The 23,647-nt window shown below is 45.1% G+C and overlaps 18 non-coding genes across 18 annotated transcripts; all 18 read right to left on the bottom strand.

Annotated features, from left to right (window-relative positions):
• Nucleotides 1-1,095: 1,095 nt before the first annotated feature.
• LOC141216348 (U2 spliceosomal RNA) lies at nt 1,096-1,286 on the bottom strand. The gene has a single exon (XR_012285384.1). It is a non-coding gene; the product is annotated as a U2 spliceosomal RNA (small nuclear RNA).
• Nucleotides 1,287-2,409: 1,123 nt separating this feature from the next.
• LOC141216094 (U2 spliceosomal RNA) lies at nt 2,410-2,600 on the bottom strand. The gene has a single exon (XR_012285137.1). It is a non-coding gene; the product is annotated as a U2 spliceosomal RNA (small nuclear RNA).
• Nucleotides 2,601-3,724: 1,124 nt separating this feature from the next.
• LOC141216083 (U2 spliceosomal RNA) lies at nt 3,725-3,915 on the bottom strand. Its single transcript, XR_012285126.1, has one exon. It is a non-coding gene; the product is annotated as a U2 spliceosomal RNA (small nuclear RNA).
• A 1,121-nt stretch (nt 3,916-5,036) lies between these two features.
• On the bottom strand, nt 5,037-5,227 carry LOC141216071 (U2 spliceosomal RNA). The gene has a single exon (XR_012285115.1). It is a non-coding gene; the product is annotated as a U2 spliceosomal RNA (small nuclear RNA).
• Nucleotides 5,228-6,351: 1,124 nt separating this feature from the next.
• Nucleotides 6,352-6,542, bottom strand: LOC141216060 (U2 spliceosomal RNA). The gene has a single exon (XR_012285104.1). It is a non-coding gene; the product is annotated as a U2 spliceosomal RNA (small nuclear RNA).
• A 1,119-nt stretch (nt 6,543-7,661) lies between these two features.
• LOC141216048 (U2 spliceosomal RNA) lies at nt 7,662-7,852 on the bottom strand. The gene has a single exon (XR_012285093.1). It is a non-coding gene; the product is annotated as a U2 spliceosomal RNA (small nuclear RNA).
• Nucleotides 7,853-8,973: 1,121 nt separating this feature from the next.
• LOC141216459 (U2 spliceosomal RNA) lies at nt 8,974-9,164 on the bottom strand. Its single transcript, XR_012285492.1, has one exon. It is a non-coding gene; the product is annotated as a U2 spliceosomal RNA (small nuclear RNA).
• Nucleotides 9,165-10,285: 1,121 nt separating this feature from the next.
• On the bottom strand, nt 10,286-10,476 carry LOC141216037 (U2 spliceosomal RNA). Its single transcript, XR_012285082.1, has one exon. It is a non-coding gene; the product is annotated as a U2 spliceosomal RNA (small nuclear RNA).
• A 1,119-nt stretch (nt 10,477-11,595) lies between these two features.
• LOC141216619 (U2 spliceosomal RNA) lies at nt 11,596-11,786 on the bottom strand. The gene has a single exon (XR_012285645.1). It is a non-coding gene; the product is annotated as a U2 spliceosomal RNA (small nuclear RNA).
• A 1,121-nt stretch (nt 11,787-12,907) lies between these two features.
• LOC141216024 (U2 spliceosomal RNA) lies at nt 12,908-13,098 on the bottom strand. Its single transcript, XR_012285071.1, has one exon. It is a non-coding gene; the product is annotated as a U2 spliceosomal RNA (small nuclear RNA).
• A 1,122-nt stretch (nt 13,099-14,220) lies between these two features.
• Nucleotides 14,221-14,411, bottom strand: LOC141216418 (U2 spliceosomal RNA). Its single transcript, XR_012285452.1, has one exon. It is a non-coding gene; the product is annotated as a U2 spliceosomal RNA (small nuclear RNA).
• A 1,121-nt stretch (nt 14,412-15,532) lies between these two features.
• Nucleotides 15,533-15,723, bottom strand: LOC141216012 (U2 spliceosomal RNA). Its single transcript, XR_012285059.1, has one exon. It is a non-coding gene; the product is annotated as a U2 spliceosomal RNA (small nuclear RNA).
• A 1,120-nt stretch (nt 15,724-16,843) lies between these two features.
• On the bottom strand, nt 16,844-17,034 carry LOC141216693 (U2 spliceosomal RNA). Its single transcript, XR_012285716.1, has one exon. It is a non-coding gene; the product is annotated as a U2 spliceosomal RNA (small nuclear RNA).
• A 1,124-nt stretch (nt 17,035-18,158) lies between these two features.
• LOC141216432 (U2 spliceosomal RNA) lies at nt 18,159-18,349 on the bottom strand. Its single transcript, XR_012285466.1, has one exon. It is a non-coding gene; the product is annotated as a U2 spliceosomal RNA (small nuclear RNA).
• Nucleotides 18,350-19,470: 1,121 nt separating this feature from the next.
• LOC141216000 (U2 spliceosomal RNA) lies at nt 19,471-19,661 on the bottom strand. The gene has a single exon (XR_012285048.1). It is a non-coding gene; the product is annotated as a U2 spliceosomal RNA (small nuclear RNA).
• A 1,124-nt stretch (nt 19,662-20,785) lies between these two features.
• Nucleotides 20,786-20,976, bottom strand: LOC141215988 (U2 spliceosomal RNA). Its single transcript, XR_012285037.1, has one exon. It is a non-coding gene; the product is annotated as a U2 spliceosomal RNA (small nuclear RNA).
• A 1,119-nt stretch (nt 20,977-22,095) lies between these two features.
• Nucleotides 22,096-22,286, bottom strand: LOC141215977 (U2 spliceosomal RNA). The gene has a single exon (XR_012285026.1). It is a non-coding gene; the product is annotated as a U2 spliceosomal RNA (small nuclear RNA).
• Nucleotides 22,287-23,405: 1,119 nt separating this feature from the next.
• Nucleotides 23,406-23,596, bottom strand: LOC141215966 (U2 spliceosomal RNA). The gene has a single exon (XR_012285015.1). It is a non-coding gene; the product is annotated as a U2 spliceosomal RNA (small nuclear RNA).
• Nucleotides 23,597-23,647: the final 51 nt, after the last annotated feature.

Here is a 23,647-nt window from a genome sequence, read left to right as displayed (position 1 = left end):
ATGCCACCCAAGGATTCTGAAAAGTCCATTTGTGGAGATGGCCACCTGGACTCCCGTTAAGAAGACATGCTGTCAACCTCTAGATCCCTCACATGCCTGCACTTTTCGGCTTGCTGCTGCTGCAATCCACGCGTTTTAGATCTGCATAACTCCACCTCTTTTAGCACAGTACCCTCAACCCCCGGCTGTTCCCACCCGCCTCAACACCGTTGGAAGGGAGCAGAACCAATTAAGGCGGGGGGGGGTGGAACGAGCAGCTGTCTACCCTTAGCAGGAGGGTTGCTGATTAATTACCTCTCCTGCTGCTGCTGCTGCTGGCTGTCCAGCAGCAGACTGAAGGTGGCTGCTGCTGTGCGCAGGTATATAAAGGCTCAGAGCCTATTATGACACGCGCAGCCAGCGTTCCATTGCCACATTCCGTCTACTGCAGGCGGGATACCTGGATGGCTGAATGTCACTGAGAAGCTCACAGAGACCGCCATAAGCAACAGTTTAAAAGAATGCCACAGACTAATCAACCAAACTTTTTGGGTTGGTTTCTCTTTTATAGTCTGCAGGCATTAAATGAAAGAAGTCAGTGTTCCAGCAGAGGGAGACAACGTTTCAGAAAAGGCATTGTAGCAAACCAAAAAAGAAATTTTAAGCGCAGCAGAGTAACCAGCTCACATACCAGTTAGCTCAGGTGAGTTTAAAAGGCTGCTGTTGATAACAAGGGCATTTGCTAAATAGATGGTGTGTGTGCAACAATATACTGAAAGGTCAATTATATTGTGCAGCTTATCTCACCACCTGTAGTTATTTAGGTGAAAGCTCCAAAATGCTTGCCTAATATGTCTGTTTATCCAAAAGGAAGTATAGAGGGAGAGCTAGATAGATAGCATTGCATTACATTACATTACATGGCAATGCAATGCACAGTTGCTGAAGTTGAACCAAAATGAGCTTGTCATCTGGCTTCTGCAACTTTTAACATGAAAAATCCAATGAGGAGAAGAAAAGCAAAGCCAAAGAGTCCATCCCAAAATCCGACAAACAAGCAAAATGAACAAAAAGCATTGAATTCAATTCTTTCTGATTTTAGAAACTGCATTAAAGAAGGGGTGCACCGGTCCTGGAGATACTGCAATACCAGGTCAATGCGTGGAGTGGACAGAGCAAGCTCTTTTTCCTTCTCCCTGTTCTAAAAATCCATTTAATATATGGTCCCCAGATAGGGGACGTATCAGATATTAAACTGATAAGAACAGATACTACACTTGATCTTAGCCAAAAGGCCGAGAAGCGATAACCAGAATTGGTTTCCGACTACGGTGCCACCCAAGGATTCTGAAAAGTCCATTTGTGGAGATGGCCACCTGGACTCCCGTTAAGAAGACATGCTGTCAACCTCTAGATCCCTCACATGCCTGCACTTTTCGGCTTGCTGCTGCTGCAATCCACGCGTTTTAGATCTGCATAACTCCACCTCTTTTAGCACAGTACCCTCAACCCCCGGCTGTTCCCACCCGCCTCAACACCGTTGGAAGGGAGGAGAACCAATTAAGGCGGGGGGGGGGGGGTGGAACGAGCAGCTGTCTACCCTTAGCAGGAGGGTTGCTGATTAATTACCTCTCCTGCTGCTGCTGCTGCTGGCTGTCCAGCAGCAGACTGAAGGTGGCTGCTGCTGTGCGCAGGTATATAAAGGCTCAGAGCCTATTATGACACGCGCAGCCAGCGTTCCATTGCCACATTCCGTCTACTGCAGGCGGGATACCTGGATGGCTGAATGTCACTGAGAAGCTCACAGAGACCGCCATAAGCAACAGTTTAAAAGAATGCCACAGACTAATCAACCAAACTTTTTGGGTTGGTTTCTCTTTTATAGTCTGCAGGCATTAAATGAAAGAAGTCAGTGTTCCAGCAGAGGGAGACAACGTTTCAGAAAAGGCATTGTAGCAAACCAAAAAATAAATTTTAAGCGCAGCAGAGTAACCAGCTCACATACCTGTTAGCTCAGGTGAGTTTAAAAGGCTGCTGTTGATAACAAGGGCATTTGCTAAATAGATGGTGTGTGTGCAACAATATACTGAAAGGTAAATTATATTGTGCAGCTTATCTCACCACCTGTAGTTATTTAGGTGAAAGCTCCAAAATGCTTGCCTAATATGTCTGTTTATCCAAAAGGAAGTATAGAGGGAGAGCTAGATAGATAGCATTGCATTACATTACATTACATGGCAATGCAATGCACAGTTGCTGAAGTTGAACCAAAATGAGCTTGTCATCTGGCTTCTGCAACTTTTAACATGAAAAATCCAATGAGGAGAAGAAAAGCAAAGCCAAAGAGTCCATCCCAAAATCCGACAAACAAGCAAAATGAACAAAAAGCATTGAATTCAATTCTTTCTGATTTTAGAAACTGCATTAAAGAAGGGGTGCACCGGTCCTGGAGATACTGCAATACCAGGTCAATGCGTGGAGTGGACAGAGCAAGCTCTTTTTCCATCTCCCTGTTCTAAAAATCCATTTAATATATGGTCCCCAGATAGGGGACGTATCAGATATTAAACTGATAAGAACAGATACTACACTTGATCTTAGCCAAAAGGCCGAGAAGCGATAACCAGAATTGGTTTCCGACTACGGTGCCACCCAAGGATTCTGAAAAGTCCATTTGTGGAGATGGCCACCTGGACTCCCGTTAAGAAGACATGCTGTCAACCTCTAGATCCCTCACATGCCTGCACTTTTCGGCTTGCTGCTGCTGCAATCCACGCGTTTTAGATCTGCATAACTCCACCTCTTTTAGCACAGTACCCTCAACCCCCGGCTGTTCCCACCCGCCTCAACACCGTTGGAAGGGAGGAGAACCAATTAAGGCGGGGGGGGGGGTGGAACGAGCAGCTGTCTACCCTTAGCAGGAGGGTTGCTGATTAATTACCTCTCCTGCTGCTGCTGCTGCTGCTGGCTGTCCAGCAGCAGACTGAAGGTGGCTGCTGCTGTGCGCAGGTATATAAAGGCTCAGAGCCTATTATGACACGCGCAGCCAGCGTTCCATTGCCACATTCCGTCTACTGCAGGCGGGATACCTGGATGGCTGAATGTCACTGAGAAGCTCACAGAGACCGCCATAAGCAACAGTTTAAAAGAATGCCACAGACTAATCAACCAAACTTTTTGGGTTGGTTTCTCTTTTATAGTCTGCAGGCATTAAATGAAAGAAGTCAGTGTTCCAGCAGAGGGAGACAACGTTTCAGAAAAGGCATTGTAGCAAACCAAAAAAGAAATTTTAAGGGCAGCAGAGTAACCAGCTCACATACCTGTTAGCTCAGGTGAGTTTAAAAGGCTGCTGTTGATAACAAGGGCATTTGCTAAATAGATGGTGTGTGTGCAACAATATACTGAAAGGTCAATTATATTGTGCAGCTTATCTCACCACCTGTAGTTATTTAGGTGAAAGCTCCAAAATGCTTGCCTAATATGTCTGTTTATCCAAAAGGAAGTATAGAGGGAGAGCTAGATAGATAGCATTGCATTACATTACATTACATGGCAATGCAATGCACAGTTGCTGAAGTTGAACCAAAATGAGCTTGTCATCTGGCTTCTGCAACTTTTAACATGAAAAATCCAATGAGGAGAAGAAAAGCAAAGCCAAAGAGTCCATCCCAAAATCCGACAAACAAGCAAAATGAACAAAAAGCATTGAATTCAATTCTTTCTGATTTTAGAAACTGCATTAAAGAAGGGGTGCACCGGTCCTGGAGATACTGCAATACCAGGTCAATGCGTGGAGTGGACAGAGCAAGCTCTTTTTCCATCTCCCTGTTCTAAAAATCCATTTAATATATGGTCCCCAGATAGGGGACGTATCAGATATTAAACTGATAAGAACAGATACTACACTTGATCTTAGCCAAAAGGCCGAGAAGCGATAACCAGAATTGGTTTCCGACTACGGTGCCACCCAAGGATTCTGAAAAGTCCATTTGTGGAGATGGCCACCTGGACTCCCGTTAAGAAGACATGCTGTCAACCTCTAGATCCCTCACATGCCTGCACTTTTCGGCTTGCTGCTGCTGCAATCCACGCGTTTTAGATCTGCATAACTCCACCTCTTTTAGCACAGTACCCTCAACCCCCGGCTGTTCCCACCCGCCTCAACACCGTTGGAAGGGAGGAGAACCAATTAAGGCGGGGGGGGGGGTGGAACGAGCAGCTGTCTACCCTTAGCAGGAGGGTTGCTGATTAATTACCTCTCCTGCTGCTGCTGCTGCTGGCTGTCCAGCAGCAGACTGAAGGTGGCTGCTGCTGTGCGCAGGTATATAAAGGCTCAGAGCCTATTATGACACGCGCAGCCAGCGTTCCATTGCCACATTCCGTCTACTGCAGGCGGGATACCTGGATGGCTGAATGTCACTGAGAAGCTCACAGAGACCGCCATAAGCAACAGTTTAAAAGAATGCCACAAACTAATCAACCAAACTTTTTGGGTTGGTTTCTCTTTTATAGTCTGCAGGCATTAAATGAAAGAAGTCAGTGTTCCAGCAGAGGGAGACAACGTTTCAGAAAAGGCATTGTAGCAAACCAAAAAAGAAATTTTAAGCGCAGCAGAGTAACCAGCTCACATACCTGTTAGCTCAGGTGAGTTTAAAAGGCTGCTGTTGATAACAAGGGCATTTGCTAAATAGATGGTGTGTGTGCAACAATATACTGAAAGGTCAATTATATTGTGCAGCTTATCTCACCACCTGTAGTTATTTAGGTGAAAGCTCCAAAATGCTTGCCTAATATGTCTGTTTATCCAAAAGGAAGTATAGAGGGAGAGCTAGATAGATAGCATTGCATTACATTACATTACATGGCAATGCAATGCACAGTTGCTGAAGTTGAACCAAAATGAGCTTGTCATCTGGCTTCTGCAACTTTTAACATGAAAAATCCAATGAGGAGAAGAAAAGCAAAGCCAAAGAGTTCATCCCAAAATCCGACAAACAAGCAAAATGAACAAAAAGCATTGAATTCAATTCTTTCTGATTTTAGAAACTGCATTAAAGAAGGGGTGCACCGGTCCTGGAGATACTGCAATACCAGGTCAATGCGTGGAGTGGACAGAGCAAGCTCTTTTTCCATCTCCCTGTTCTAAAAATCCATTTAATATATGGTCCCCAGATAGGGGACGTATCAGATATTAAACTGATAAGAACAGATACTACACTTGATCTTAGCCAAAAGGCCGAGAAGCGATAACCAGAATTGGTTTCCGACTACGGTGCCACCCAAGGATTCTGAAAAGTCCATTTGTGGAGATGGCCACCTGGACTCCCGTTAAGAAGACATGCTGTCAACCTCTAGATCCCTCACATGCCTGCACTTTTCGGCTTGCTGCTGCTGCAATCCACGCGTTTTAGATCTGCATAACTCCACCTCTTTTAGCACAGTACCCTCAACCCCCGGCTGTTCCCACCCGCCTCAACACCGTTGGAAGGGAGGAGAACCAATTAAGGCGGGGGGGGGGGTGGAACGAGCAGCTGTCTACCCTTAGCAGGAGGGTTGCTGATTAATTACCTCTCCTGCTGCTGCTGCTGCTGCTGGCTGTCCAGCAGCAGACTGAAGGTGGCTGCTGCTGTGCGCAGGTATATAAAGGCTCAGAGCCTATTATGACACGCGCAGCCAGCGTTCCATTGCCACATTCCGTCTACTGCAGGCGGGATACCTGGATGGCTGAATGTCACTGAGAAGCTCACAGAGACCGCCATAAGCAACAGTTTAAAAGAATGCCACAAACTAATCAACCAAACTTTTTGGGTTGGTTTCTCTTTTATAGTCTGCAGGCATTAAATGAAAGAAGTCAGTGTTCCAGCAGAGGGAGACAACGTTTCAGAAAAGGCATTGTAGCAAACCAAAAAAGAAATTTTAAGCGCAGCAGAGTAACCAGCTCACATACCTGTTAGCTCAGGTGAGTTTAAAAGGCTGCTGTTGATAACAAGGGCATTTGCTAAATAGATGGTGTGTGTGCAACAATATACTGAAAGGTCAATTATATTGTGCAGCTTATCTCACCACCTGTAGTTATTTAGGTGAAAGCTCCAAAATGCTTGCCTAATATGTCTGTTTATCCAAAAGGAAGTATAGAGGGAGAGCTAGATAGATAGCATTGCATTACATTACATTACATGGCAATGCAATGCACAGTTGCTGAAGTTGAACCAAAATGAGCTTGTCATCTGGCTTCTGCAACTTTTAACATGAAAAATCCAATGAGGAGAAGAAAAGCAAAGCCAAAGAGTCCATCCCAAAATCCGACAAACAAGCAAAATGAACAAAAAGCATTGAATTCAATTCTTTCTGATTTTAGAAACTGCATTAAAGAAGGGGTGCACCGGTCCTGGAGATACTGCAATACCAGGTCAATGCGTGGAGTGGACAGAGCAAGCTCTTTTTCCATCTCCCTGTTCTAAAAATCCATTTAATATATGGTCCCCAGATAGGGGACGTATCAGATATTAAACTGATAAGAACAGATACTACACTTGATCTTAGCCAAAAGGCCGAGAAGCGATAACCAGAATTGGTTTCCGACTACGGTGCCACCCAAGGATTCTGAAAAGTCCATTTGTGGAGATGGCCACCTGGACTCCCGTTAAGAAGACATGCTGTCAACCTCTAGATCCCTCACATGCCTGCACTTTTCGGCTTGCTGCTGCTGCAATCCACGCGTTTTAGATCTGCATAACTCCACCTCTTTTAGCACAGTACCCTCAACCCCCGGCTGTTCCCACCCGCCTCAACACCGTTGGAAGGGAGGAGAACCAATTAAGGCGGGGGGGGGTGGAACGAGCAGCTGTCTACCCTTAGCAGGAGGGTTGCTGATTAATTACCTCTCCTGCTGCTGCTGCTGCTGGCTGTCCAGCAGCAGACTGAAGGTGGCTGCTGCTGTGCGCAGGTATATAAAGGCTCAGAGCCTATTATGACACGCGCAGCCAGCGTTCCATTGCCACATTCCGTCTACTGTAGGCGGGATACCTGGATGGCTGAATGTCACTGAGAAGCTCACAGAGACCGCCATAAGCAACAGTTTAAAAGAATGCCACAAACTAATCAACCAAACTTTTTGGGTTGGTTTCTCTTTTATAGTCTGCAGGCATTAAATGAAAGAAGTCAGTGTTCCAGCAGAGGGAGACAACGTTTCAGAAAAGGCATTGTAGCAAACCAAAAAAGAAATTTTAAGCGCAGCAGAGTAACCAGCTCACATACCTGTTAGCTCAGGTGAGTTTAAAAGGCTGCTGTTGATAACAAGGGCATTTGCTAAATAGATGGTGTGTGTGCAACAATATACTGAAAGGTCAATTATATTGTGCAGCTTATCTCACCACCTGTAGTTATTTAGGTGAAAGCTCCAAAATGCTTGCCTAATATGTCTGTTTATCCAAAAGGAAGTATAGAGGGAGAGCTAGATAGATAGCATTGCATTACATTACATTACATGGCAATGCAATGCACAGTTGCTGAAGTTGAACCAAAATGAGCTTGTCATCTGGCTTCTGCAACTTTTAACATGAAAAATCCAATGAGGAGAAGAAAAGCAAAGCCAAAGAGTCCATCCCAAAATCCGACAAACAAGCAAAATGAACAAAAAGCATTGAATTCAATTCTTTCTGATTTTAGAAACTGCATTAAAGAAGGGGTGCACCGGTCCTGGAGATACTGCAATACCAGGTCAATGCGTGGAGTGGACAGAGCAAGCTCTTTTTCCATCTCCCTGTTCTAAAAATCCATTTAATATATGGTCCCCAGATAGGGGACGTATCAGATATTAAACTGATAAGAACAGATACTACACTTGATCTTAGCCAAAAGGCCGAGAAGCGATAACCAGAATTGGTTTCCGACTACGGTGCCACCCAAGGATTCTGAAAAGTCCATTTGTGGAGATGGCCACCTGGACTCCCGTTAAGAAGACATGCTGTCAACCTCTAGATCCCTCACATGCCTGCACTTTTCGGCTTGCTGCTGCTGCAATCCACGCGTTTTAGATCTGCATAACTCCACCTCTTTTAGCACAGTACCCTCAACCCCCGGCTGTTCCCACCCGCCTCAACACCGTTGGAAGGGAGGAGAACCAATTAAGGCGGGGGGGGGGGTGGAACGAGCAGCTGTCTACCCTTAGCAGGAGGGTTGCTGATTAATTACCTCTCCTGCTGCTGCTGCTGCTGGCTGTCCAGCAGCAGACTGAAGGTGGCTGCTGCTGTGCGCAGGTATATAAAGGCTCAGAGCCTATTATGACACACGCAGCCAGCGTTCCATTGCCACATTCCGTCTACTGCAGGCGGGATACCTGGATGGCTGAATGTCACTGAGAAGCTCACAGAGACCGCCATAAGCAACAGTTTAAAAGAATGCCACAGACTAATCAACCAAACTTTTTGGGTTGGTTTCTCTTTTATAGTCTGCAGGCATTAAATGAAAGAAGTCAGTGTTCCAGCAGAGGGAGACAACGTTTCAGAAAAGGCATTGTAGCAAACCAAAAAAGAAATTTTAAGCGCAGCAGAGTAACCAGCTCACATACCTGTTAGCTCAGGTGAGTTTAAAAGGCTGCTGTTGATAACAAGGGCATTTGCTAAATAGATGGTGTGTGTGCAACAATATACTGAAAGGTCAATTATATTGTGCAGCTTATCTCACCACCTGTAGTTATTTAGGTGAAAGCTCCAAAATGCTTGCCTAATATGTCTGTTTATCCAAAAGGAAGTATAGAGGGAGAGCTAGATAGATAGCATTGCATTACATTACATTACATGGCAATGCAATGCACAGTTGCTGAAGTTGAACCAAAATGAGCTTGTCATCTGGCTTCTGCAACTTTTAACATGAAAAATCCAATGAGGAGAAGAAAAGCAAAGCCAAAGAGTCCATCCCAAAATCCGACAAACAAGCAAAATGAACAAAAAGCATTGAATTCAATTCTTTCTGATTTTAGAAACTGCATTAAAGAAGGGGTGCACCGGTCCTGGAGATACTGCAATACCAGGTCAATGCGTGGAGTGGACAGAGCAAGCTCTTTTTCTATCTCCCTGTTCTAAAAATCCATTTAATATATGGTCCCCAGATAGGGGACGTATCAGATATTAAACTGATAAGAACAGATACTACACTTGATCTTAGCCAAAAGGCCGAGAAGCGATAACCAGAATTGGTTTCCGACTACGGTGCCACCCAAGGATTCTGAAAAGTCCATTTGTGGAGATGGCCACCTGGACTCCCGTTAAGAAGACATGCTGTCAACCTCTAGATCCCTCACATGCCTGCACTTTTCGGCTTGCTGCTGCTGCAATCCACGCGTTTTAGATCTGCATAACTCCACCTCTTTTAGCACAGTACCCTCAACCCCCGGCTGTTCCCACCCGCCTCAACACCGTTGGAAGGGAGGAGAACCAATTAAGGCGGGGGGGGGGGTGGAACGAGCAGCTGTCTACCCTTAGCAGGAGGGTTGCTGATTAATTACCTCTCCTGCTGCTGCTGCTGCTGGCTTTCCAGCAGCAGACTGAAGGTGGCTGCTGCTGTGCGCAGGTATATAAAGGCTCAGAGCCTATTATGACACGCGCAGCCAGCGTTCCATTGCCACATTCCGTCTACTGCAGGCGGGATACCTGGATGGCTGAATGTCACTGAGAAGCTCACAGAGACCGCCATAAGCAACAGTTTAAAAGAATGCCACAGACTAATCAACCAAACTTTTTGGGTTGGTTTCTCTTTTATAGTCTGCAGGCATTAAATGAAAGAAGTCAGTGTTCCAGCAGAGGGAGACAACATTTCAGAAAAGGCATTGTAGCAAACCAAAAAAGAAATTTTAAGCGCAGCAGAGTAACCAGCTCACACACCTGTTAGCTCAGGTGAGTTTAAAAGGCTGCTGTTGATAACAAGGGCATTTGCTAAATAGATGGTGTGTGTGCAACAATATACTGAAAGGTCAATTATATTGTGCAGCTTATCTCACCACCTGTAGTTATTTAGGTGAAAGCTCCAAAATGCTTGCCTAATATGTCTGTTTATCCAAAAGGAAGTATAGAGGGAGAGCTAGATAGATAGCATTGCATTACATTACATTACATGGCAATGCAATGCACAGTTGCTGAAGTTGAACCAAAATGAGCTTGTCATCTGGCTTCTGCAACTTTTAACATGAAAAATCCAATGAGGAGAAGAAAAGCAAAGCCAAAGAGTCCATCCCAAAATCCGACAAACAAGCAAAATGAACAAAAAGCATTGAATTCAATTCTTTCTGATTTTAGAAACTGCATTAAAGAAGGGGTGCACCGGTCCTGGAGATACTGCAATACCAGGTCAATGCGTGGAGTGGACAGAGCAAGCTCTTTTTCCATCTCCCTGTTCTAAAAATCCATTTAATATATGGTCCCCAGATAGGGGACGTATCAGATATTAAACTGATAAGAACAGATACTACACTTGATCTTAGCCAAAAGGCCGAGAAGCGATAACCAGAATTGGTTTCCGACTACGGTGCCACCCAAGGATTCTGAAAAGTCCATTTGTGGAGATGGCCACCTGGACTCCCGTTAAGAAGACATGCTGTCAACCTCTAGATCCCTCACATGCCTGCACTTTTCGGCTTGCTGCTGCTGCAATCCACGCGTTTTAGATCTGCATAACTCCACCTCTTTTAGCACAGTACCCTCAACCCCCGGCTGTTCCCACCCGCCTCAACATCGTTGGAAGGGAGGAGAACCAATTAAGGCGGGGGGGGGTGGAACGAGCAGCTGTCTACCCTTAGCAGGAGGGTTGCTGATTAATTACCTCTCCTGCTGCTGCTGCTGCTGGCTGTCCAGCAGCAGACTGAAGGTGGCTGCTGCTGTGCGCAGGTATATAAAGGCTCAGAGCCTATTATGACACGCGCAGCCAGCGTTCCATTGCCACATTCCGTCTACTGCAGGCGGGATACCTGGATGGCTGAATGTCACTGAGAAGCTCACAGAGACCGCCATAAGCAACAGTTTAAAAGAATGCCACAGACTAATCAACCAAACTTTTTGGGTTGGTTTCTCTTTTATAGTCTGCAGGCATTAAATGAAAGAAGTCAGTGTTCCAGCAGAGGGAGACAACGTTTCAGAAAAGGCATTGTAGCAAACCAAAAAAGAAATTTTAAGCGCAGCAGAGTAACCAGCTCACATACCTGTTAGCTCAGGTGAGTTTAAAAGGCTGCTGTTGATAACAAGGGCATTTGCTAAATAGATGGTGTGTGTGCAACAATATACTGAAAGGTCAATTATATTGTGCAGCTTATCTCACCACCTGTAGTTATTTAGGTGAAAGCTCCAAAATGCTTGCCTAATATGTCTGTTTATCCAAAAGGAAGTATAGAGGGAGAGCTAGATAGATAGCATTGCATTACATTACATTACATGGCAATGCAATGCACAGTTGCTGAAGTTGAACCAAAATGAGCTTGTCATCTGGCTTCTGCAACTTTTAACATGAAAAATCCAATGAGGAGAAGAAAAGCAAAGCCAAAGAGTCCATCCCAAAATCCGACAAACAAGCAAAATGAACAAAAAGCATTGAATTCAATTCTTTCTGATTTTAGAAACTGCATTAAAGAAGGGGTGCACCGGTCCTGGAGATACTGCAATACCAGGTCAATGCGTGGAGTGGACAGAGCAAGCTCTTTTTCCATCTCCCTGTTCTAAAAATCCATTTAATATATGGTCCCCAGATAGGGGACGTATCAGATATTAAACTGATAAGAAAAGATACTACACTTGATCTTAGCCAAAAGGCCGAGAAGCGATAACCAGAATTGGTTTCCGACTACGATGCCACCCAAGGATTCTGAAAAGTCCATTTGTGGAGATGGCCACCTGGACTCCCGTTAAGAAGACATGCTGTCAACCTCTAGATCCCTCACATGCCTGCACTTTTCGGCTTGCTGCTGCTGCAATCCACGCGTTTTAGATCTGCATAACTCCACCTCTTTTAGCACAGTACCCTCAACCCCCGGCTGTTCCCACCCGCCTCAACACCGTTGGAAGGGAGGAGAACCAATTAAGGCGGGGGGGGGGGTGGAACGAGCAGCTGTCTACCCTTAGCAGGAGGGTTGCTGATTAATTACCTCTCCTGCTGCTGCTGCTGCTGGCTGTCCAGCAGCAGACTGAAGGTGGCTGCTGCTGTGCGCAGGTATATAAATGCTCAGAGCCTATTATGACACGCGCAGCCAGCGTTCTATTGCCACATTCCGTCTACTGCAGGCGGGATACCTGGATGGCTGAATGTCACTGAGAAGCTCACAGAGACCGCCATAAGCAACAGTTTAAAAGAATGCCACAGACTAATCAACCAAACTTTTTGGGTTGGTTTCTCTTTTATAGTCTGCAGGCATTAAATGAAAGAAGTCAGTGTTCCAGCAGAGGGAGACAACGTTTCAGAAAAGGCATTGTAGCAAACCAAAAAATAAATTTTAAGCGCAGCAGAGTAACCAGCTCACATACCTGTTAGCTCAGGTGAGTTTAAAAGGCTGCTGTTGATAACAAGGGCATTTGCTAAATAGATGGTGTGTGTGCAACAATATACTGAAAGGTCAATTATATTGTGCAGCTTATCTCACCACCTGTAGTTATTTAGGTGAAAGCTCCAAAATGCTTGCCTAATATGTCTGTTTATCCAAAAGGAAGTATAGAGGGAGAGCTAGATAGATAGCATTGCATTACATTACATTACATGGCAATGCAATGCACAGTTGCTGAACTTGAACCAAAATGAGCTTGTCATCTGGCTTCTGCAACTTTTAACATGAAAAATCCAATGAGGAGAAGAAAAGCAAAGCCAAAGAGTCCATCCCAAAATCCGACAAACAAGCAAAATGAACAAAAAGCATTGAATTCAATTCTTTCTGATTTTAGAAACTGCATTAAAGAAGGGGTGCACCGGTCCTGGAGATACTGCAATACCAGGTCAATGCGTGGAGTGGACAGAGCAAGCTCTTTTTCCATCTCCCTGTTCTAAAAATCCATTTAATATATGGTCCCCAGATAGGGGACGTATCAGATATTAAACTGATAAGAACAGATACTACACTTGATCTTAGCCAAAAGGCCGAGAAGCGATAACCAGAATTGGTTTCCGACTACGGTGCCACCCAAGGATTCTGAAAAGTCCATTTGTGCAGATGGCCACCTGGACTCCCGTTAAGAAGACATGCTGTCAACCTCTAGATCCCTCACATGCCTGCACTTTTCGGCTTGCTGCTGCTGCAATCCACGCGTTTTAGATCTGCATAACTCCACCTCTTTTAGCACAGTACCCTCAACCCCCGGCTGTTCCCACCCGCCTCAACACCGTTGGAAGGGAGGAGAACCAATTAAGGCGGGGGGGGGGGGTGGAACGAGCAGCTGTCTACCCTTAGCAGGAGGGTTGCTGATTAATTACCTCTCCTGCTGCTGCTGCTGCTGGCTGTCCAGCAGCAGACTGAAGGTGGCTGCTGCTGTGCGCAGGTATATAAAGGCTCAGAGCCTATTATGACACGCGCAGCCAGCGTTCCATTGCCACATTCCGTCTACTGCAGGCGGGATACCTGGATGGCTGAATGTCACTGAGAAGCTCACAGAGACCGCCATAAGCAACAGTTTAAAAGAATGCCACAGACTAATCAACCAAACTTTTTGGGTTGGTTTCTCTTTTATAGTCTGCAGGCATTAAATGAAAGAAGTCAGTGTTCCAGCAGAGGGAGACAACGTTTCAGAAAAGGCATTGTAGCAAACCAAAAAAGAAATTTTAAGCGCAGCAGAGTAACCAGCTCACATACCTGTTAGCTCAGGTGAGTTTAAAAGGCTGCTGTTGATAACAAGGGCATTTGCTAAATAGATGGTGTGTGTGCAACAATATACTGAAAGGTCAATTATATTGTGCAGCTTATCTCACCACCTGTAGTTATTTAGGTGAAAGCTCCAAAATGCTTGCCTAATATGTCTGTTTATCCAAAAGGAAGTATAGAGGGAGAGCTAGATAGATAGCATTGCATTACATTACATTACATGGCAATGCAATGCACAGTTGCTGAAGTTGAACCAAAATGAGCTTGTCATCTGGCTTCTGCAACTTTTAACATGAAAAATCCAATGAGGAGAAGAAAAGCAAAGCCAAAGAGTCCATCCCAAAATCCGACAAACAAGCAAAATGAACAAAAAGCATTGAATTCAATTCTTTCTGATTTTAGAAACTGCATTAAAGAAGGGGTGCACCGGTCCTGGAGATACTGCAATACCAGGTCAATGCGTGGAGTGGACAGAGCAAGCTCTTTTTCCATCTCCCTGTTCTAAAAATCCATTTAATATATGGTCCCCAGATAGAGGACGTATCAGATATTAAACTGATAAGAACAGATACTACACTTGATCTTAGCCAAAAGGCCGAGAAGCGATAACCAGAATTGGTTTCCGACTACGGTGCCACCCAAGGATTCTGAAAAGTCCATTTGTGGAGATGGCCACCTGGACTCCCGTTAAGAAGACATGCTGTCAACCTCTAGATCCCTCACATGCCTGCACTTTTCGGCTTGCTGCTGCTGCAATCCACGCGTTTTAGATCTGCATAACTCCACCTCTTTTAGCACAGTACCCTCAACCCCTTGCTGTTCCCACCCGCCTCAACACCGTTGGAAGGGAGGAGAACCAATTAAGGCGGGGGGGGGGGTGGAACGAGCAGCTGTCTACCCTTAGCAGGAGGGTTGCTGATTAATTACCTCTCCTGCTGCTGCTGCTGCTGGCTGTCCAACAGCAGACTGAAGGTGGCTGCTGCTGTGCGCAGGTATATAAAGGCTCAGAGCCTATTATGACACGCGCAGCCAGCGTTCCATTGCCACATTCCGTCTACTGCAGGCGGGATACCTGGATGGCTGAATGTCGCTGAGAAGCTCACAGAGACCGCCATAAGCAACAGTTTAAAAGAATGCCACAGACTAATCAACCAAACTTTTTGGGTTGGTTTCTCTTTTATAGTCTGCAGGCATTAAATGAAAGAAGTCAGTGTTCCAGCAGAGGGAGACAACGTTTCAGAAAAGGCATTGTAGCAAACCAAAAAAGAAATTTTAAGCGCAGCAGAGTAACCAGCTCACATACCTGTTAGCTCAGGTGAGTTTAAAAGGCTGCTGTTGATAACAAGGGCATTTGCTAAATAGATGGTGTGTGTGCAACAATATACTGAAAGGTCAATTATATTGTGCAGCTTATCTCACCACCTGTAGTTATTTAGGTGAAAGCTCCAAAATGCTTGCCTAATATGTCTGTTTATCCAAAAGGAAGTATAGAGGGAGAGCTAGATAGATAGCATTGCATTACATTACATTACATGGCAATGCAATGCACAGTTGCTGAAGTTGAACCAAAATGAGCTTGTCATCTGGCTTCTGCAACTTTTAACATGAAAAATCCAATGAGGAGAAGAAAAGCAAAGCCAAAGAGTCCATCCCAAAATCCGACAAACAAGCAAAATGAACAAAAAGCATTGAATTCAATTCTTTCTGATTTTAGAAACTGCATTAAAGAAGGGGTGCACCGGTCCTGGAGATACTGCAATACCAGGTCAATGCGTGGAGTGGACAGAGCAAGCTCTTTTTCCATCTCCCTGTTCTAAAAATCCATTTAATATATGGTCCCCAGATAGGGGACGTATCAGATATTAAACTGATAAGAACAGATACTACACTTGATCTTAGCCAAAAGGCCGAGAAGCGATAACCAGAATTGGTTTCCGACTACGGTGCCACCCAAGGATTCTGAAAAGTCCATTTGTGGAGATGGCCACCTGGACTCCCGTTAAGAAGACATGCTGTCAACCTCTAGATCCCTCACATGCCTGCACTTTTCGGCTTGCTGCTGCTGCAATCCACGCGTTTTAGATCTGCACAACTCCACCTCTTTTAGCACAGTACCCTCAACCCCCGGCTGTTCCCACCCGCCTCAACACCGTTGGAAGGGAGGAGAACCAATTAAGGCGGGGGGGGGGTGGAACGAGCAGCTGTCTACCCTTAGCAGGAGGGTTGCTGATTAATTACCTCTCCTGCTGCTGCTGCTGCTGGCTGTCCAGCAGCAGACTGAAGGTGGCTGCTGCTGTGCGCAGGTATATAAAGGCTCAGAGCCTATTATGACACGCGCAGCCAGCGTTCCATTGCCACATTCCGTCTACTGCAGGCGGGATACCTGGATGGCTGAATGTCACTGAGAAGCTCACAGAGACCGCCATAAGCAACAGTTTAAAAGAATGCCACAGACTAATCAACCAAACTTTTTGGGTTGGTTTCTCTTTTATAGTCAGCAGGCATTAAATGAAAGAAGTCAGTGTTCCAGCAGAGGGAGACAACGTTTCAGAAAAGGCATTGTAGCAAACCAAAAAAGAAATTTTAAGCGCAGCAGAGTAACCAGCTCACATACCTGTTAGCTCAGGTGAGTTTAAAAGGCTGCTGTTGATAACAAGGGCATTTGCTAAATAGATGGTGTGTGTGCAACAATATACTGAAAGGTCAATTATATTGTGCAGCTTATCTCACCACCTGTAGTTATTTAGGTGAAAGCTCCAAAATGCTTGCCTAATATGTCTGTTTATCCAAAAGGAAGTATAGAGGGAGAGCTAGATAGATAGCATTGCATTACATTACATTACATGGCAATGCAATGCACAGTTGCTGAAGTTGAACCAAAATGAGCTTGTCATCTGGCTTCTGCAACTTTTAACATGAAAAATCCAATGAGGAGAAGAAAAGCAAAGCCAAAGAGTCCATCCCAAAATCCGACAAACAAGCAAAATGAACAAAAAGCATTGAATTCAATTCTTTCTGATTTTAGAAACTGCATTAAAGAAGGGGTGCACCGGTCCTGGAGATACTGCAATACCAGGTCACTGCGTGGAGTGGACAGAGCAAGCTCTTTTTCCATCTCCCTGTTCTAAAAATCCATTTAATATATGGTCCCCAGATAGGGGACGTATCAGATATTAAACTGATAAGAAAAGATACTACACTTGATCTTAGCCAAAAGGCCGAGAAGCGATAACCAGAATTGGTTTCCGACTACGATGCCACCCAAGGATTCTGAAAAGTCCATTTGTGGAGATGGCCACCTGGACTCCCGTTAAGAAGACATGCTGTCAACCTCTAGATCCCTCACATGCCTGCACTTTTCGGCTTGCTGCTGCTGCAATCCACGCGTTTTAGATCTGCATAACTCCACCTCTTTTAGCACAGTACCCTCAACCCCCGGCTGTTCCCACCCGCCTCAACACCGTTGGAAGGGAGGAGAACCAATTAAGGCGGGGGGGGGGGGGGTGGAACGAGCAGCTGTCTACCCTTAGCAGGAGGGTTGCTGATTAATTACCTCTCCTGCTGCTGCTGCTGCTGGCTGTCCAGCAGCAGACTGAAGGTGGCTGCTGCTGTGCGCAGGTATATAAAGGCTCAGAGCCTATTATGACACGCGCAGCCAGCGTTCCATTGCCACATTCCGTCTACTGCAGGCGGGATACCTGGATGGCTGAATGTCACTGAGAAGCTCACAGAGACCGCCATAAGCAACAGTTTAAAAGAATGCCACAGACTAATCAACCAAACTTTTTGGGTTGGTTTCTCTTTTATAGTCTGCAGGCATTAAATGAAAGAAGTCAGTGTTCCAGCAGAGGGAGACAACGTTTCAGAAAAGGCATTGTAGCAAACCAAAAAATAAATTTTAAGCGCAGCAGAGTAACCAGCTCACATACCTGTTAGCTCAGGTGAGTTTAAAAGGCTGCTGTTGATAACAAGGGCATTTGCTAAATAGATGGTGTGTGTGCAACAATATACTGAAAGGTCAATTATATTGTGCAGCTTATCTCACCACCTGTAGTTATTTAGGTGAAAGCTCCAAAATGCTTGCCTAATATGTCTGTTTATCCAAAAGGAAGTATAGAGGGAGAGCTAGATAGATAGCATTGCATTACATTACATTACATGGCAATGCAATGCACAGTTGCTGAAGTTGAACCAAAATGAGCTTGTCATCTGGCTTCTGCAACTTTTAACATGAAAAATCCAATGAGGAGAAGAAAAGCAAAGCCAAAGAGTCCATCCCAAAATTCGACAAACAAGCAAAATGAACAAAAAGCATTGAATTCAATTCTTTCTGATTTTAGAAACTGCATTAAAGAAGGGGTGCACCGGTCCTGGAGATACTGCAATACCAGATCAATGCGTGGAGTGGACAGAGCAAGCTCTTTTTCCATCTCCCTGTTCTAAAAATCCATTTAATATATGGTCCCCAGATAGGGGACGTATCAGATATTAAACTGATAAGAACAGATACTACACTTGATCTTAGCCAAAAGGCCGAGAAGCGATAACCAGAATTGGTTTCCGACTACGGTGCCACCCAAGGATTCTGCAAAGTCCATTTGTGGAGATGGCCACCTGGACTCCCGTTAAGAAGACATGCTGTCAACCTCTAGATCCCTCACATGCCTGCACTTTTCGGCTTGCTGCTGCTGCAATCCACGCGTTTTAGATCTGCATAACTCCACCTCTTTTAGCACAGTACCCTCAACCCCCGGCTGTTCCCACCCGCCTCAACACCGTTGGAAGGGAGGAGAACCAATTAAGGCGGGGGGGGGGGTGGAACGAGCAGCTGTCTACCCTTAGCAGGAGGGTTGCTGATTAATTACCTCTCCTGCTGCTGCTGCTGCTGGCTGTCCAGCAGCAGACTGAAGGTGGCTGCTGCTGTGCGCAGGTATATAAAGGCTCAGAGCCTATTATGACACGCGCAGCCAGCGTTCCATTGCCACATTCCGTCTACTGCAGGCGGGATACCTGGATGGCTGAATGTCACTGAGAAGCTCACAGAGACCGCCATAAGCAACAGTTTAAAAGAATGCCACAGACTAATCAACCAAACTTTTTGGGTTGGTTTCTCTTTTATAGTCTGCAGGCATTAAATGAAAGAAGTCAGTGTTCCAGCAGAGGGAGACAACGTTTCAGAAAAGGCATTGTAGCAAACCAAAAAAGAAATTTTAAGCGCAGCAGAGTAACCAGCTCACATACCTGTTAGCTCAGGTGAGTTTAAAAGGCTGCTGTTGATAACAAGGGCATTTGCTAAATAGATGGTGTGTGTGCAACAATATACTGAAAGGTCAATTATATTGTGCAGCTTATCTCACCACCTGTAGTTATTTAGGTGAAAGCTCCAAAATGCTTGCCTAATATGTCTGTTTATCCAAAAGAAGTATAGAGGGAGAGCTAGATAGATAGCATTGCATTACATTACATTACATGGCAATGCAATGCACAGTTGCTGAAGTTGAACCAAAATGAGCTTGTCATCTGGCTTCTGCAACTTTTAACATGAAAAATCCAATGAGGAGAAGAAAAGCAAAGCCAAAGAGTCCATCCCAAAATCCGACAAACAAGCAAAATGAACAAAAAGCATTGAATTCAATTCTTTCTAAATTTAAGAAACTGCATTAAAGAAGGGGTGCACCGGTCCTGGAGATACTGCAATACCAGGTCAATGCGTGGAGTGGACAGAGCAAGCTCTTTTTCCATCTCCCTGTTCTAAAAATCCATTTAATATATGGTCCCCAGATAGGGGACGTATCAGATATTAAACTGATAAGAACAGATACTACACTTGATCTTAGCCAAAAGGCCGAGAAGCGATAACCAGAATTGGTTTCCGACTACGGTGCCACCCAAGGATTCTGAAAAGTCCATTTGTGGAGATGGCCACCTGGACTCCCGTTAAGAAGACATGCTGTCAACCTCTAGATCCCTCACATGCCTGCACTTTTCGGCTTGCTGCTGCTGCAATCCACGCGTTTTAGATCTGCATAACTCCACCTCTTTTAGCACAGTACCCTCAACCCCCGGCTGTTCCCACCCGCCTCAACACCGTTGGAAGGGAGGAGAACCAATTAAGGCGGGGGGGGGGGGGGTGGAACGAGCAGCTGTCTACCCTTAGCAGGAGGGTTGCTGATTAATTACCTCTCCTGCTGCTGCTGCTGCTGGCTGTCCAGCAGCAGACTGAAGGTGGCTGCTGCTGTGCGCAGGTATATAAAGGCTCAGAGCCTATTATGACACGCGCAGCCAGCGTTCCATTGCCACATTCCGTCTACTGCAGGCGGGATACCTGGATGGCTGAATGTCACTGAGAAGCTCACAGAGACCGCCATAAGCAACAGTTTAAAAGAATGCCACAGACTAATCAACCAAACTATTTGGGTTGGTTTCTCTTTTATAGTCTGCAGGCATTAAATGAAAGAAGTCAGTGTTCCAGCAGAGGGAGACAACGTTTCAGAAAAGGCATTGTAGCAAACCAAAAAAGAAATTTTAAGCGCAGCAGAATAACCAGCTCACATACCTGTTAGCTCAGGTGAGTTTAAAAGGCTGCTGTTGATAACAAGGGCATTTGCTAAATAGATGGTGTGTGTGCAACAATATACTGAAAGGTCAATTATATTGTGCAGCTTATCTCACCACCTGTAGTTATTTAGGTGAAAGCTCCAAAATGCTTGCCTAATATGTCTGTTTATCCAAAAGGAAGTATAGAGGGAGAGCTAGATAGATAGCATTGCATTACATTACATTACATGGCAATGCAATGCACAGTTGCTGAAGTTGAACCAAAATGAGCTTGTCATCTGGCTTCTGCAACTTTTAACATGAAAAATCCAATGAGGAGAAGAAAAGCAAAGCCAAAGAGTCCATCCCAAAATCCGACAAACAAGCAAAATTAACAAAAAGCATTGAATTCAATTCTTTCTGATTTTAGAAACTGCATTAAAGAAGGGGTGCACCGGTCCTGGAGATACTGCAATACCAGGTCAATGCGTGGAGTGGACAGAGCAAGCTCTTTTTCCATCTCCCTGTTCTAAAAATCCATTTAATATATGGTCCCCAGATAGGGGACGTATCAGATATTAAACTGATAAGAACAGATACTACACTTGATCTTAGCCAAAAGGCCGAGAAGCGATAACCAGAATTGGTTTCCGACTACGGTGCCACCCAAGGATTCTGAAAAGTCCATTTGTGGAGATGGCCACCTGGACTCCCGTTAAGAAGACATGCTGTCAACCTCTAGATCCCTCACATGCCTGCACTTTTCGGCTTGCTGCTGCTGCAATCCACGCGTTTTAGATCTACATAACTCCACCTCTTTTAGCACAGTACCCTCAACCCCCGGCTGTTCCCACCCGCCTCAACACCGTTGGAAGGGAGGAGAACCAATTAAGGCGGGGGGGGGTGGAACGAGCAGCTGTCTACCCTTAGCAGGAGGGTTGCTGATTAATTACCTCTCCTGCTGCTGCTGCTGCTGGCTGTCCAGCAGCAGACTGAAGGTGGCTGCTGCTGTGCGCAGGTATATAAAGGCTCAGAGCCTATTATGACACGCGCAGCCAGCGTTCCATTGCCACATTCCGTCTACTGCAGGCGGGATACCTGGATGGCTGAATGTCACTGAGAAGCTCACAGAGACCGCCATAAGCAACAGTTTAAAAGAATGCCACAGACTAATCAACCAAACTTTTTGGGTTGGTTTCTCTTTTATAGTCTGCAGGCATTAAATGAAAGAAGTCAGTGTTCCAGCAGAGGGAGACAACATTTCAGAAAAGGCATTGTAGCAAACCAAAAAAGAAATTTTAAGCGCAGCAGAGTAACCAGCTCACATACCTGTTAGCTCAGGTGAGTTTAAAAGGCTGCTGTTGATAACAAGGGCATTTGCTAAATAGATGGTGTGTGTGCAACAATATACTGAAAGGTCAATTATATTGTGCAGCTTATCTCACCACCTGTAGTTATTTAGGTGAAAGCTCCAAAATGCTTGCCTAATATGTCTGTTTATCCAAAAGGAAGTATAGAGGGAGAGCTAGATAGATAGCATTGCATTACATTACATTACATGGCAATGCAATGCACAGTTGCTGAAGTTGAACCAAAATGAGCTTGTCATCTGGCTTCTGCAACTTTTAACATGAAAAATCCAATGAGGAGAAGAAAAGCAAAGCCAAAGAGTCCATCCCAAAATCCGACAAACAAGCAAAATGAACAAAAAGCATTGAATTCAATTCTTTCTGATTTTAGAAACTGCATTAAAGAAGGGGTGCACCGGTCCTGGAGATACTGCAATACCAGGTCAATGCGTGGAGTGGACAGAGCAAGCTCTTTTTCCATCTCCCTGTTCTAAAAATCCATTTAATATATGGTCCCCAGATAGGGGACGTATCAGATATTAAACTGATAAGAACAGATACTACACTTGATCTTAGCCAAAAGGCCGAGAAGCGATAACCAGAATTGGTTTCCGACTACGGTGCCACCCAAGGATTCTGAAAAGTCCATTTGTGGAGATGGCCACCTGGACTCCCATTAAGAAGACATGCTGTCAACCTCTAGATCCCTCACATGCCTGCACTTTTCGGCTTGCTGCTGCTGCAATCCACGCGTTTTAGATCTGCATAACTCCACCTCTTTTAGCACAGTACCCTCAACCCCCGGCTGTTCCCACCCGCCTCAACACCGTTGGAAGGGAGGAGAACCAATTAAGGCGGGGGGGGGTGGAACGAGCAGCTGTCTACCCTTAGCAGGAGGGTTGCTGATTAATTACCTCTCCTGCTGCTGCTGCTGCTGGCTGTCCAGCAGCAGACTGAAGGTGGCTGCTGCTGTGCCCAGGTATATAAAGGCTCAGAGCCTATTATGACACGCGCAGCCAGCGTTCCATTGCCACATTCCGTCTACTGCAGGCGGGATACCTGGATGGCTGAATGTCACTGAGAAGCTCACAGAGACCGCCATAAGCAACAGTTTAAAAGAATGCCACAGACTAATCAACCAAACTTTTTGGGTTGGTTTCTCTTTTATAGTCTGCAGGCATTAAATGAAAGAAGTCAGTGTTCCAGCAGAGGGAGACAACGTTTCAGAAAAGGCATTGTAGCAAACCAAAAAAGAAATTTTAAGCGCAGCAGAGTAACCAGCTCACATACCTGTTAGCTCAGGTGAGTTTAAAAGGCTGCTGTTGATAACAAGGGCATTTGCTAAATAGATGGTGTGTGTGCAACAATATACTGAAAGGTCAATTATATTGTGCAGCTTATCTCACCACCTGTAGTTATTTAGGTGAAAGCTCCAAAATGCTTGCCTAATATGTCTGTTTATCCAAAAGGAAGTATAGAGGGAGAGCTAGATAGATAGCATTGCATTACATTACATTACATGGCAATGCAATGCACAGTTGCTGAAGTTGAACCAAAATGAGCTTGTCATCTGGCTTCTGCAACTTTTAACATGAAAAATCCAATGAGGAGAAGAAAAGCAAAGCCAAAGAGTCCATCCCAAAATCCGACAAACAAGCAAAATGAACAAAAAGCATTGAATTCAATTCTTTCTGATTTTAGAAACTGCATTAAAGAAGGGGTGCACCGGTCCTGGAGATACTGCAATACCAGGTCAATGCGTGGAGTGGACAGAGCAAGCTCTTTTTCCATCTCCCTGTTCTAAAAATCCATTTAATATATGGTCCCCAGATAGGGGACGTATCAGATATTAAACTGATAAGAACAGATACTACACTTGATCTTAGCCAAAAGGCCGAGAAGCGATAACCAGAATTGGTTTCCGACTACGATGCCACCCAAGGATTCTGAAAAGTCC

Source organism: Phyllobates terribilis, unplaced genomic scaffold (genome assembly GCF_046119375.1).
Source record: "Phyllobates terribilis strain yellow unplaced genomic scaffold, ASM4611937v1 Scaffold_236__1_contigs__length_3049075, whole genome shotgun sequence".
NCBI classification, from domain to species: domain Eukaryota; kingdom Metazoa; phylum Chordata; class Amphibia; order Anura; family Dendrobatidae; genus Phyllobates; species Phyllobates terribilis.
Note: the sequence above shows the minus strand (reverse complement) of the source record. Positions and strands in the feature narration are given on the sequence as shown.